At 34.0% G+C, this 14,734-nt stretch overlaps 1 pseudogene; it reads right to left on the reverse strand.

The window, feature by feature from the left end:
• Window positions 1–7,740: 7,740 nt before the first annotated feature.
• On the reverse strand, window positions 7,741–11,366 carry LOC101444006 (olfactory receptor 2L5-like; annotated as a pseudogene).
• Window positions 11,367–14,734: the final 3,368 nt, after the last annotated feature.

A 14,734-nucleotide genomic window follows, 5' to 3' on the forward strand; every position in this document is an offset into this window, starting at 1 on the left:
CTCTAAAATATGCAACAAGACAGGGATGTCACTTTCACCTCTCCAATTTAATATTGTGTTAGAAGTATTTGTTTCAGCAGTTAGGCAAGAAGATGAAATAAAATGCACCAAATAAGAAAGGAAAAAGTATGAATTTCACTACTTGCAGATCACATGATCCTATATATAGAAATCCTGGAAAATATATACAACAAATTTCTAAAACTGATAAATGAGCACAGTAAATTGGCAGAATATAAGATCAATACACAAAAATCCATAGCATTTCTGTACACTATTAATGAGAAATCTGAAGAGGAAATAAAAAAAAATATCCGTTTACAATAACAACTAAATCAATTATTTAGGAAAAATCTAATATGTAAAGGACTTGTAATAGAAAACATCTAAACATTGTTAAAGGAAATCAAAGAAGATCTAATTAAATAGAAGAATATTACATATTCATGGATTGGAAGATTAACATAATCTTTTCTACCCAAATTGACTTACAGATTTATTACAATCTCAATAAAAATTACAACTGTATTTTTTACTGAATTTGTGAAACTAATTATGAAATTTATTTGGTAGGGTAAGTTATACCCAATAGCAAAAAAAAAAATTGGAAAAGAAAAATGAATTTGGAGGAATCATGCTACCTTTAAAGCTTAATAAAAGATTACAGTAGTCAAAACTTCATGGTATTGCCACAAAGATAGACATACTAACAAAATGGAATTGAATTGAGAATTGTTCTTGTATATGTTGTCAACTGATATTTGACAAAGCCACCAAACATATTCAACTAGGACAGAATGTCCTCTTCACCAAATGGTGCTGGAACTACTGGATATCCACAGTCAGACAATGAAAGAGTATCACCATCTCATGCCCTAAATAAAAATTACTCAAGATCAAAGATATAAATTTAAGAACGAATACAATTAAACTCCTTAAAGGTAATATAAAGAAGCTTCTATGAGCTCTTGTATATGGTATGGCTTCATAAGCTTTACACCTAATCAACAGCAACAAAAGAAAAATAAACAAATAAATAGGACCACCTCAAAATTAAAAACTTTTGTGCTTCAAAAGAGTTTGTCAAGAAAGTGAAAAGGGAGCTTTGCAGTGGGAGAAAATATATGGTAACCAATTATCCAATAACAGCATATCTAGCATATATAATGAAATTCTACATCTCAAAATAAAAAAGGCAATCAGCCCATTTCAAAACAGCCAAGAGACTTTAATATACAGTTTTCAAAAAAGGAGATACATGTGACTAAAAAGCACATCAAAAATTTCTCAACATCACTAGCTATTAGGAAATGCAAATTAAAACAATGAGACATCACTTCACACCTATTTGACTAGTGGCTATTTTAGGAAAGAGAGTGGTGGAGAGGATGTGGAGAAATAATGTAATGTAGAATGGTTCAACCATTTTGGAGGACAGTTTGGTGCTTCCTCAAGAAGCGAAATATAGTATTGCCATATGATCAAGTAATCCCATCCCTGGGGTTATATCCAGAAAAACTGAAAGCAGGAGCATGAACAGATCCATGTACAAAAATGTTTGTAGTGACATTATTCATTATTGCCAAAAGTTGGAAGTAACCAAAATGTCCACCAACAAATGAAAGGGTAAGCAAAAAGGTCAAAACCCATGATTATGTAGAAGGGAATGGTTTGGTAGAAGAGGGGGTGAGGGTGATGCAGGGACATGAGTGGGGTTGATGGAGCTGGAATGTGAGGGTGAGCAGTGGGAGATGGTGGGGTAGACTATCCATGGAAATGAGGGGAAGACTGTAGGAAGGAATACTGGGGATTTTTAGGTCTGTGGTTGAAACTACAATGGTGGGGATACTTTTATTCTGGCAAATAGGATACAGGCAGATCACTGGTGCAGGGTGGTGGTGGTGGAGGGATGTGTGGGAAATGGTTCACCTGGGGCATGCTTCTATGGGAGATGAATGTGTTTATTTGGTATATGGTGTTATTTCAGTTGGTGGAGGCTCACACAATAAAAAATTTTAAACTCCCATCCTGTGGAGTTTACAGCTACATTCTCAAACAGAAGGGCAAGAATATAACACAGTGCCCAATAAAAGAAACAGACAAGTCTGTAAAGCCCTCAATATTAATCTATTGAGCTAAAAATCTTATTCTTCAAAAATTGAAACTCAGTGGTTGCAATATGTTCTGATGGGAGGGGGAAGGAGGTATAGGTGGAACATTGGGCATCTTTGGGTCATTGGAGTTGTTCTTCATGACCTTGCAATGATGGATACAGGCTATTATACATTTTGTCAGAACCTATAAAGGTGTACGGTATGAAAGGTAAACCATATTGTAAACCACTGGCTATGGTTAGTAGCACTGCTTTGATATTTTTTCATTGAAAGTAGAAAATGTACTCTAATCATGTAGGATATCATTGGTAGGGAATATGTGGGGGAATGGAGTAGGGTGTATGTGAATCCTTGTATTTTCTATGTGACTTTTCTGTAACGTAAAACTTCTCAGAAAATAATGTGGAAAATATATAATACACTGGGGGAATATACAGAAGAATATACATAAATATATATGAAATATACATGATATATATGAACAAAAACAGATATATGGTGATGAAAGACATAATGCAAAGAAAATTATTTTAATTTTTCTTTTTTTTTTTAATTTTAATGTTTTTATTATTTTTTTGTTGGCTTTGCTTTTTGCAAGGTTTTGAGTTGCAGAGGGGCTGCCAACTGTGGTAGGGGAAGATCATGGTTTGGGCTGTCTGTGGTGGGGGGATTGTGTGGGGGGTGCATCTAGGACGTTGTTCAATGGACTGTGTGTTCATGTGATCATGGAGTGTTGTCTCAGTTGATGGAGACCCACAAAATAATGGATGGAATATTGCATTCCATTCCTGGAGAATCCTGCTACCTTCTGTCATAGTGTTGAGAATCTCTGAAGTGCATAGGCAGTTTCTATCAATGGGGGGCTGACCATTGTGCCAAGAACTTGATAGTGATGATTGTACTTATGAACCTGTTCTTGTGAAATTGAAACAAGGCCTAGTAATATATATTGCCTAAGGTTTACCTTATCAAGGCCTCCTTGTTGCTCAAAGGTAGCCTCTTTCTAAGACAAATTCAGTATATAAGTTCACTCCCCCGATATGGGACATGACTCCCTGGCATTGAGACATAAATACCAAGCACCAATTAAAGATGCATTTGGAGAAAAACCTAGATTAAAAAGGGAAAATAATGAAAGCAAAGGAGTTTTTATGGCTAAGAGATTTCAAAGTATATTTGGTTGTCATTCCACTGTTACAATTATGGGAGTCTCAGGAATCTTTCATTGTCTGTTACAGTAAACAGTGTCTCAAGTAGGGGTGATCATGGTGGTTCTGGAGACATCTAGACACAAAAGATAGGACAGACAACCATCAGAGGGGATTACCTTAGAATACATGATAACCCATCTCACCAATGTATCAAAGTTAGATTCATTTATCATTTTCCTGTATATAGTTCTTCTGTCCCATTTATTTGAACCCATAGTTAGCACTATACCCATTAAACATATGTCCCAGGGACAATCTTCCAGGTGTTCATACGTCAGGTAAGCCTATAATCTTAGCAGAGTTACTGCCAACACTTACTCTGCAGTTCATCAGATTCATTCAGGACAACTAAAAGAACTATGATGATGGGCAATACTCAGCCAAAGAAGCAAAAATATCTGCAGTTGCAAGCAAGAGAACTCCATCCATCTGCCCAATGTGATCTAAGCTTCCTCTCAATCAGAAACAGAGTGGGCATTACCATCCCAAAATTCTCAAGATAGAGTAACAACCAAATATAAGGGAAGAATGCAACTCTGGACTAAAGTAAATCAATTATTATTTTAGTAATGGAAGAACTTGTAACAATATAAAGACTGGTCACCAGAGGTTCTGAGAGGAAGGAGAGGGAAGAATAGGTGTAACATAGAGCATTTTTTAGACATTGAAATCATTATGTATGATATTGAAGTGACAAAGATTATACAGCTTGTTAAAACCCATGAATTTCTGTGGTAAAAAAGCATAAAACATAATGTAAAATCTAGACAATTCTTTCTTGCAATTCTTCATTATATGTTCATACAAATGTAACACACTAATGAAAGATATTTTTAGTGGGTGAAAGTGTGGAAGGGGAGGGGGTTGGGGCATATAAGAACCCTTTATATTTATGTAATCTAAAGCTCCTAAACACATAGAAAATAAAAACCTTCAGTGTTTCTTGGTGGACAATTAAAAAGTTGTTTGAAATAATTATGTGGTGGCAAAATCTTCCCAACTTTGATGAAAGTCATGAATATACACCTACAAAAATCTCAACAAACTTCAAATAAGATAAAATCGAAATTATTCACCTGAGACATAAAATAGTTAAATTTTGAATTCCCAATGCAATATGAAAATACTAAAAGTAGAGATTAGTGATTTATCATATGAAATGGACACACAAATAATATCAAATGCTTACTCTTTCTCTTGTTTTGTTCAAAAGTCCTTGGATTTTTTAAAATACATTTTTATTACAGAAATTGTGAACTAAGTGCCTACTTTTAATCAGAAACCATATAGCAGAAAACTAAGAAATGACGTCAAAAAAATCTGAAAACAAATTTATAATCCAAGAATTCTACATCCAGCATGACTGTGTGTCAAAAATTGTGATGGCCATGGGGTTGTTGCCAGTAGATCCATCCTAAGAAACAAACAACAACAGCAACAACAAACCCACTAAAATGAGGACTTTAAGATGATAAAGGATACTATATAATAACTTGAAGCTGCAAAAAATAAACAACCAAAATAAAGGTACAAACATGTAAATATAAATATTATTATTATTTACTTAATGCATACATCTTTTTATTTATCCCTTGATAGTACATATAAATGCATAGAAATAATAATATTTCTATGTTATTGGGCATGCAATTTTAAAGATGGCATCTGTGACAAGTATAAAATAAAGAAGGGCACATGAAGGAGTACAAAAACAGATGATTTATGCTGTTGAAAGTAAGTTGATAAAAAATCAAACTAGGTTTCATACATTTAGGATATTGAATGTAAACCTATGGCAACAACAAACAAAGAATCTGAAAAATATGTACAGACTAGGAAATTAGAAAATGATCAGAGCATTTCACAACAAAAGATCACCTAAATGTAAAGAAGGCATTTAGGGACAAGAATGTTTAGATAAAGAACAATTAGCAAAATAGCCTATATAAGTCCTGCCTTTTCATTAATTACATTAATGTAAAGGCAATAGACTTTTCCTGATGGGTATGGGGAAAGGCAGGAAGAGATGAGAGGTGGAGGCATCTTTGGAACATGGAGCTGCCCTGGATGGTGCTTCAGAGGCAATCACCGGACATTGTAAATCCTCACAGGGCCCACTGGATGGAATGGAGGAGAGTATGGGCCATGATGTGGACCATTGACTATGAGGTGCAGAGGTGCCCAAAGATGTACTTACCAAATCCAATGGATGTGTCATGATGATGGGAACGAGTGTTGCTGGGGGGGGGAGAGGTGGGGTGGGGGGGGTGGGGTTGAATGGGACCTCACATATATATTTTTAATGTAATATTATTACAAAGTCAATAAAAAAAATAAAATAAAATAAATAAAATAAAATAAAGATGAAAAAAAAAAACCACACAAATGGGCAGCATGAATTTTTAAATATCACTCCATTACTCTATTACTTTCACAAAAGAATCATTTTATTTTTAAAATGAAAGGATGAAAAAATACCTTACGCAAATATTAACTAAAAGATAGTTTAATAAGCAATTTCATAACTGAGCTCAGGAAAGCTTTCACAAGCTATAAGTTGTCCTCTAAACTGCATTGAGTTTAGTGGGAAATAAATACAAAGTTTTAGATAAAGAATTCCAAAATATGAGTCTGGAGATATAAGGTAGTCTCAGCCTCTGATAGAGAATTGCATACCTTTCTAAGGAAAGTGATATAATTAACATATATTTTAGTAAGATCGCTCCAAGAGCACCTTCAGCCAGCAAGGATATAAAGAAAGAAAAGAGAAATAGAGAACATTGTTAGAAAGCACATTTGCATTAATTCAATCAACTGAGATTCATCTGAGCAAATCAGGGTCCTTGAAATGCCAATGATGGAGGAAGAGCATTCAGATTTGCCCACATATTTACTGTCACACTATATTCATTATTGAAATGAAGAAACAGCACTTCTCTCCAGCTCCTGGTCGGACTTGGTAACAAGGAATCAGGGGCAGCAAAATTTGCTCAGTAGTTTCACAAATCCTTCATTACAAGAACTTTTCTCTTCTGCTTCTATTTAAAGACTCTCTTCAAAAAATAACTAGGAAGTCATATTCACCTAATTTGTTCATAAATACAAAGTGGTTTTACTTTTTCCATCTCCCATTTCTATTTGCCCAAGATTTGTGCCTAAATCTAATTTATCATTCATTCCTCTATCTCACCCATGTAATGCCATATGCAAATAGATGTTGAAGTGATCAACAGAAAGTCCAGATAACATTTGAAATATCTTTGTAATCTATACTCTCTTCATAAAGACATGTCTAAAAGACTGAAAAAGAAAAATTCCAATATGTGTTATAGAGCCCAGCCCAAATGCTCTCTTTCCTGCTTGATTTAGCACCATGGCCAAGGCTCACATTTAAACACCCCATTATATTTTTTGATCTCAGGATTTGAGGTGAGAGTTTGTCATTCTAAGATGCAGGGCAAATGAATAACCATTAAGGAATCATGAAAATGACAATAGTAAATTCGTTCCATTCCCATAGCTGAAGGTCACATGATACAGGGATTGCAAAAGTTACCTAAGAAGGGTAACATAGGTGTCTACATGGGTGTTTTTCTCAAGTCTAGCAGACACTGATCAGGGTTGATAATTTTACAACCTGATCTGTATGAAATTTTTAGAGATATGAACAGTGAAGATAAATTAACCTCTTCTACCAACCTGGTTCAGTAGAATTATGAGGGTATCAGTAACTACCTGGGATGCAGAATTTGAATGTCTTTCCAGATGTTAATATTGAACCAGAGGAAGACCTGTTAATGAATCACTTCCTGAAGTACTAAGATAAATTCAGGACCTGTCATGCAAAACATAGGCTTGTCACTCTTTCTTCATAGTGGTGTAAGGACTTCTAATTCATTGAAGAAAATCCCATCAAATTCTTATATCTACCTGTTCACATTAAAACTGAGGAACATAATTGCTTATATGCATCAGTTAAAATTATATTATAATAGAATTAAATGAAAACTATTTTCTTTTTTTTAGATCCACCGTCCTTAAGCATTTATTGTTCTATTGTAAATAAACTCATTAAAAGAAATATAAATTTTATGAAAACTGCCATTCTGTAATAATGGTAATTTCCAGTTAGCAAGTTTCCATTTTCATATATATAACTTAACAAAATTTCCATGATACACACATTAGTGGGATATACATGATGTTTATATTCCTGGAAAAATAATTAAAAAAATAAAACAAATACAGTTTGAGAATATACAATCATTTTTGTCAAAACTCAATTTTTATATACTTAATATTATTTTTACTTTCAGCCTATTTAGCATGGAAATGCATTTTTAAAAAATTAAATACATTGCTGACTGTATGTGCACCTGAGTCTGGAAATAGTGCAGAAAATTTTGTCAATGTCTTCAAGAGATGATTCCCTTAATCAGTTTTCTAAGGGCTTCCATCACCTCCTTGTTTCTCAGACTATAGATGACAGGGTTGAGTATGGTGGTGAAGATGATATAGAAGAAAGACAAAACCTTGTCTTTTGTTGGAGATCTGAGGGACCTTGGACATAGATAGGTGTAAGAAAAAGGCACATAGTAGAAAGTTACCACAGTGAGGTCGGTAAGACATGTTGAATAGGTCTTCTTTTTCCCTTCCACTGACTGCAGATGGTGAACAGCTAGAAACACGCAGCCATAGGAACATGCTATACTGATGAAAGGAAACATGAAGAAGAGAATAGTGCTCACAATTATTGTGTATAATAGATTGAGGTGTCCCTACATGCCAGAGTCAGCATGGCTGGTACATCACAAGAAATGATTGATGTCCCTAGACTGGCAATAAGGGATGTGGAGTGCATATGCAGTGTGGGCACAGGCATTGATAGAGCCCATTATGCAAGATCCTTTGATCATCAGCACACAACTTTGTTTGCTTATACGGATGGAATAGTGTTAAGGAAAGCCAATGGCCACATATGGTCATACACCATTTATGTCAAGAGCAGAGCTTCAGCTACTGCTAAAGTCAAGAAGAAACTCTGAACTCTACATCCAATGAAGGAGATTGACTTGTTGCCAAACACATAACTGAAAGCTATCTTGGGGACAATGGTACAGATGTAGTTTAGTTCAACCAGTGAGAGCTGACTAAGTAGGAAATACATGGGGTTGTGGAAATGTTTGTCCAGAAAAATTAGGAGAATCATGGAAAGGTTGCCAGTCAGAGACATTAGGAAAATGAGAATGACAAGAATAAAGAAGAACAGACCAATTCTTGATAGTGGAAACAACCCCAATAAGACAAAATCAGTTGATGTTTGATTATAATATTCCCAAACACTGAGAGATGAGTAAATAAGGTATAGAATATTAAGCTATATTTTAATTTAATTTACTTTTTTAATCTAGCAGAACACTATGAGACAAAAACTTTTTGTCTCATAAGTAAAGTTTGAGGAGACAAGAATTAATGACCCAAAGATTTTATGATGTCTCTGGAGATGTACGGGAAATATTTCTAAAATAATTACTTTACATGGATTTTTTTTGCCTTCCATTAATTCAATTGTCATTAAGATTAGACAAATACTTAATCCTCATGCATTGAAAATTACGGTAATAAATAGACCGACATTATGAATAAAATTGTAAAACCCTGGGAGCAGATGTGAGCACCTGCTTCCCACATGGAAAGTCCTGGGTTTGGTCCCTCCTTGGTGCCTCCTAAAAACAAAAACAAAAACAAACCACAAGAAAACAAAAGGCAAAAGATAAAAAAACTCTGGGGAGCCAACTTGGCTCAATGGTTAAAAGTCAGCTTTCCATATACAAGATGTGGGATTCAGTCCTCAGACTGGTATCTAAAAAAAAAAAAAGAAATTGTACAATCCTTAGGGGGATGATGTTTTTCCCTTCAATACTCATATCCTAAGCCTTAACTTTACAATTGTATCAATCTTTCATCTCATGGTTAGGAGCAATATTTATACTTGTATGTTCTTACATGCTCAAAGTGAAATCAAGTTTCTAAGAATTCAGTTATCATTGCTTGATTCTCCTTTTCTGAAAGATACCATGAATATTTATGGTTAAGTACAAGTTAAGCAAATTCATAAGTACTATTCTAAATTTTCACCTCTCTCCTCCATGTTTCACCCTCTGTATTCAATTTCTGAATGCTCCGTTTAAATCAGATCTTATAACTGAAAGTATTTATGTCACATTCATTTTATTTTCCATGACTCTGTTCCAGCTCTCCCCAGATAAGAAATAGATTGTCTCTCTGATTCCCTTATGTGTAACTAATATTATATGTTTATTTATGTTACCTTTTTCACTCATTCCCAGTTCTTCATTATTTTATTTTATATAAAGTTCTTTCAAATTACAGGTAAGTGTATTAAATTTAAACACATACAATCAACTTTTTAAAACCAAAATTACATTTTGATGCAGAAATAAATGTATTATTTAAAAAAGAGATTGAGTAAGAATGAGAGAAAAGAACATAATGAGTAATGAAAGAAGTCAGGGTGTTTTTGAAGGAAGAAGAATTGAGAAAAGACAATAGCATTCCAAGAGTCTTCTAGGTGAATCTGGGTAAGGAAATTCTCTTCCATAGGGAAGACCATCTGAGGGTAACTGTGGCACTCATGTCCCAAAGTCTTTTAATACTTCAGTCTTAAAAATTCTCCTAGAACCAAAAGTAACAGAATTTTGAGGAGGTCTTGCACATGAAAGAGGGAGAACCTAATACAAATGCATACACACACAGGTAAACACACAAACACATGCATACTGAAACAAAAATTAGTGGGAAAAATGCAGATAAGGAAAGAACATTTTTTAAAAGGAATTAATATATTCAGAGAAACATGAGAAACTATTAAACGTACAATATAAAACAATATGCTATGTAAAATTTAGCTTGAGGTAACAATAATTGCTTTTGGAAATTTAAAATATTAACAATGATATCAAGGATTCAATTAAAGTTTTAAAAAATAAAGTGAGGAAAATATCACAGAAAGATAAAAAAATAACACAACAACCAGAATATTAAATATTGAAGTATAGAAATAAAAGAGAAATTTGAGAAATTATGTAGGACTAGAATATGATTATGAGTATTTCTCAAAATGCATATACCAAAATAATAATGGGGAAAATTATCAAAGTAAAACATTTTCTCAGAATTTAAATGTTTCAGCTGCAATATTCAAATATTATGCAAAGAACAGAAAAATAAATGAGAATTATTTGATTGAAATACATGTCTTTGAAAATTCTAAATTACTTCTAGAGACATTTAATATCCTCTATACAAGGTATAAAAAAAGATCCTAAAAATTTATTGAGAAAAATAAAGCTATTAATGATAATATGGAAAGAAAGATATATGTATATATCTATATATTTGCCAAATAAAATTAAAGTGTTTTACAATAATGTTACCAACGATAAACTCTAGAAGGTAAAATGACCATTCTGCCTAAGACAGGAATTGATAAACTGCTATGTCAAGAGAGTTAGGGAAGTGATGGGAGGTGGTAATGAAGGGAGGGAAAAAACATTTCCTTTTCCAAGGTGCTATGATTTCTCAACAGACAGTTCAATTACTTTTACAGAAAATTGCAAAACAGTTTTCATGAGAGCATGTTTTAGATCTTTGGCATTCTGAGATTTTCACCAATGAAATATTTCATTTATCTTTAACAAAATGAGAGTCAGGTCAAGATGGCATTAAATTCCCTGTTGCTTGTCTAAAATTTAGATAGGTTACTCTTTGATCCCAGAGCACTGAGGTCCCTCTTACCCTGGCCCTTAAACTATCTAGGACCCCATCATCATTTTAAACAAAGGATTCCTTATCTGCTTCTTCCTTTCTCCTGTTCCTTATGAGGTCCATGTAGCCTAATCAGAGTAAAATAAGCATTACAAATAAATGGCCTTAATTGTGAAGACAATGAAGAACTCATCCGTCCCAGTGATCTTCAATACTTAATATCCTCCAATGCTTTTCCACTAACTCACCCCATGCCTTAATATCTACACTGCTCTTTTTCTCAGTTAAATTGATTTTAGACTCTCTTCCCTGATACAGTACTACTTGAATAAACAAATCTGTCTACTATAATCTAGTGCAAATTTATACATAAATTAGTACTGCATAAAACTATTAATGTTCCCTTAGTACTTGTGAACAATCATCCACATTCATATCATCTCTTCAATGTGGATTTTCTAGCCTGGAAAAATATTTTTTCCCCAATTCTAATATTTGATCACCCACCACTGTCCTGATATGGCTAAACCATGCCTTTTCTATCAAGTTCAGATAAGCTAGCTTCTTCTTACACGTCCTCAGAGAATCAAGAGTATATCAGTAGCACAAACTTCTAGACATTTATATCACTTCATAGTGTTAATATCTAAGCTGATAACATCTTACAGGAAATAATGATGGTCCCTGATTAGACATGTGACTAAGCAGGTATAGCTATTATAAACACTGGTGTAGAGAAGTTGCCTTCCCAATACTTGAAACTGGTGGGTAGAATTATGGGATTTTTGAGTGGAGAAAAAGTATCAGGACAGAAATTATATTCTACAGTGGTTACCAGTGGAAACTTGGTATGTAGAACTTGAATGCATGTTGAAGTAGTTTGTGTAGTTTAACATGCCTTCATTAGACTGCAACTTTTAATATTCCTGTTGTGAAGTAGTATCTTATTTTTCTATGAAACATTGTAGTCTCCCTAACCTATTCATTAAACCTGAGGTAGGCCAATAAAAATAACTTCCTTGGGTTTCACTCAAATTCATCTGGAACATCTGTCCTGGAATGTACTAATTTCTCATTTTCCTTCATAAGGTGTATAGATATCTAGATTGTAGAGTTCTTTGCCTTATCCTTACATACCGTACTTCTTTTGACTATTGGGAGAAGGAAGAGAAAAAAAAAAACACCTAAGATAAATTATAATAGATGTAAGTCAAGTATTATTTTGTTGTAAATTAAACCTATGCATCCCAAATATGTATTGTTATATTAATATCCTAATTTAAACATGTCAAGAGATAATAAATGTGTAGTAATTTTATTCTGAAGTATAACTTGAAGTAAGTCACTTTTATTGTTCATTTCTACATATTAATACATGCAGTCTTTCGCTCAGTTATTAATAGAAGCTATATTCTCTTTTTATGTATCAAAAATATCACCACTGAAAACAAAACTCTGGCTTGGGAATACACAAACATATTTTAAAGTTATTTTTAATATCCCCTAAAATGTATTTATTCACTGTCTTCAAACTGAATGAATTATTTTTCTTATTTGCTTACTGCTGAATGAATGGGCTCCTGATGCTTTGAAAATGAAGTAAAAATCTTTTACCACATCTTCACAGAGAAGATTCTATGTGAATTACTCTTCTCAGTGCCCCTAGTTTCTCGACTGTAGCTGTAATTAAACAAGGAGGTGAGGGTGGTACAGAAGATAGTCAGAATTTTGTCCTCTCTCAGAAAGTGAGAGGATTAGGGTGCAGGTACATGTAAATAAAGGGTGCATAGCAGAAAGTCACGACAGAAAGCGGTTCCTACATATCAAATAAGCCTTCTTTCTCCCTTCTTCTGACTGCATGCAAGGAACAGCAAGGAGACCCAGTCATTGGAATATGCAATGCCAATGAAAGGAAGCATGAGGAAATGAGAAATGCTCACAAACACTAAATATTCATAGACTGAGGGGTTCATATTTCCCAGTGTCATCAGGGCTGTGACATCACAGAAAAAATGACTAATAGCCCCAGATCTGCAATACCACATGTGGAATGCATATTCAATAGGGGAACAGGTGTTGATAGAACCCAGGATCCAAGATCCTATGATCTTCAGAACAGAAACTTGTTTTCACATAATTTAGGGATAACAGGCAGGAAAGCAAATAGCTTTGTAATTGTCATAGTCTATAGATACCAAGAGAAGGCCTACTGCACCTGTTAATATCAAGAAGAAACACTTTTCTCCACACTCAATGAAAGAGACAAACTTATTTCTAAAGAGGAAATGAGAAGTCGTCTTTGGGAAAGTGTTTGAGATGTAATTCAGGCCCATGAGGGAGAATTGACAAAGCAATAAATGATTAGGAGGGTGTAGACATGTGTATCCTGTATGAGGAGACTCAGAAATTTTACCAATCAGGACCATTAGGGAATGGAAATGGTGAGAGTGAAGAGCAGCAGGTCAATCCTAGTTTTCTGCAATAATCTCAATAAGATGAAATCAGTTGATGTTGGATTATAATATTCCATGAGAAAATCCCTCAGACTTTCTTAAAAGCAGACAAGAGTATAAAAATTAAGTGTAAACTAAAATCATATTTTTAATTATTTTGTTAATCATACTATAAAATCATTTATGAAATTTTAACCTTAGCAGCAGAATTAAAATGATCTATTTTGTGAAAAGAAAATGTGTTTTCTGAAAAATACATACAATTTGAGGAGTTAAACACCTATGGAAAATGTATTTTGCAGGAAATCTTTGAAGGTTTTTGAAAAATACATTTATTTAATAGCAATAGCAGGGTATAGATGTTTTATTGTCTTCCATAAATTCAGATATCATAAAGGACAGATCTTAAAATTAAAATGTATGCATCAAAACTTGATATAAGTGAATAAGTTTTAGGCCTTATGAATTATTTTATGATTTTTTTTACGTGCAAAGATGACATTTTCTCCATATATATGCCTTAGGAAGTACCATTGGAAATACAGCAGTCCCTCAGCTCATGGTTAGAAATATATTTCCTTCTTGAGTGCTCTTTGAATAACAAGAAATGCCAATTATCACACTTTTGATCTTTTTTTCAAAAATTTTATAAGAGGAGTCCCAGAAAGATGGCAATGAAGTAGTCAAACAAAACTCAACTCTCTTACAGAAACAGTGGAAAAAAGGCCAAAAGCTGTCCAAGGGATCTCCTTTGGGGGTCAGCAGATCACAACAGTGCTGTGCAACAACCAGGAGGGTGAGGGACAGAGAGAACTTAACTTACCAAATCCCTACAGCAGCTCAAAAGGGCTCCCATCCTCCACCTCAAGACACTAAAGGTAAATGAATTAAAGGTAAATTGAATAAAATCCCTGGCTCACTGAAGCCAAAAGAGAGGGGAATAGATGTCTTTTTCCCTGTCAGCTATTAAAAGTAAGATGGAGGGTGAGTTGCAGAGCTTCTCTTCTGAGGATTTGGCCAGCAGAGCCCACTTTGAATCTTGGCTCTGGGAAGGAGAAGTTGGAGGAAACTCCTCCACGGAAAGATTTGCATAAGAACAGCATATGCTGGTAGGCAAGGAAGTTGCAAGGATAAAAAACTGCTTTTAAGTATCTTTAGCCTTGATCTA

The sequence above is a fragment of the Dasypus novemcinctus genome, chromosome 16, assembly GCF_030445035.2.
Source record: "Dasypus novemcinctus isolate mDasNov1 chromosome 16, mDasNov1.1.hap2, whole genome shotgun sequence".
NCBI lineage: Eukaryota > Metazoa > Chordata > Mammalia > Cingulata > Dasypodidae > Dasypus > Dasypus novemcinctus.